Here is a 584-nt window from a genome sequence, read left to right on the forward strand (position 1 = left end):
AAGTTTTGAAAACTAGCCATTTTGCGTAGTTTTCAGGGGTCTAGTTTTCATTTTTCCCAAGTGGTTCGCTGCAAAATTTTCGTATCAACGTTAAGTCCGTGTCTTTAACTTACCAAAACTTCGTTTGAACCACATCGAACCACTTACGGTTAAGCCGCTAGAAGCGGTCAAACTAGACGAGGTCAGCGGGGCCGGCCGATCGTATCCAAGATGGCGGCATGCTTTTGTGGCGTGTTTTGCATGTACGATAGTTTCGGGAGTTTGCTTCATTTGTTCGATCCCACAAGTACAGGGGATGCTAGAAATCGACTGTGACGAAATGGAGACTATCTAAATACTTACCCGGTATTTTATTTTTGGAATCGTTATCGTAGACTGGAAAAAATTGATGTGTTTGTGATTGTTTACGCCGGCTAGGGAGGGGAGGGGGGCACGAACTCGTACGAACACCACATGTTCACGCGTACACATTTCATTTGTGAATATTATTTTTGCGTTTGTGTAATGGACACATCTTTTGATAAAACTGTGTGAGAACGTTGTTTTCGCGGAATGTGTTTGGACCCAATTCTTATGTGAAACTT

Source organism: Branchiostoma belcheri, unplaced genomic scaffold (genome assembly GCF_001625305.1).
Source record: "Branchiostoma belcheri isolate BF01 breed outbred unplaced genomic scaffold, Haploidv18h27 scaffold150, whole genome shotgun sequence".
Classification (NCBI taxonomy): domain Eukaryota; kingdom Metazoa; phylum Chordata; class Leptocardii; order Amphioxiformes; family Branchiostomatidae; genus Branchiostoma; species Branchiostoma belcheri.